Raw genomic sequence first — 630 nt, forward strand, 5'->3', positions numbered from 1 at the left:
CTTTTTAAACATGACTATCCCTTCAGACATTTATTGGACGTTTGAAAATAAAAAATATTTGATGGTCCCATATCAACAAACTAGTGGCCATAAATCAGAGGTTAAGATTGTTTAGCCAATTTGACATTGGGATTCACAATTTAGTTAGTTTAATATGAGCCAACGCATGCCACGTGTACTATTTTCTTTAGCATTCAACTAATAAAACGATCGGGATCATACAATAACCGTGACTCTTTTGGTCACCCATTCATGCCTGGACCAACTAACTGAACGGTTTGGGTCTTGGTTACAATATAAGAGAACGGTACTCTCATTTTCCAAGCGCACCTTAATGGAACTCATGCATGCATGCAGACAAGCATATATACATCAGCGGGAGAAATTTTTGCTGATGATGATGTCTCCATGTTCTACAAATTTCCCAGAAAAAATAAAAAATAAAAAATGCCATGTATATAATTTATGAGTGCCTGCATATCAAGCAATGTACACTACCTGAGTATTATATAACACCACTGTATCAGTGATACGTAGACCAGTTTTGGATAACCCCCGCAAGGACCCGGAGGCATCTATAACACCATTTGTACACGCAAGCACTTTGTGATCCATCGTGTTGTGAGCGTG

Source organism: Magnolia sinica, chromosome 6 (genome assembly GCF_029962835.1).
Source record: "Magnolia sinica isolate HGM2019 chromosome 6, MsV1, whole genome shotgun sequence".
NCBI lineage: Eukaryota > Viridiplantae > Streptophyta > Magnoliopsida > Magnoliales > Magnoliaceae > Magnolia > Magnolia sinica.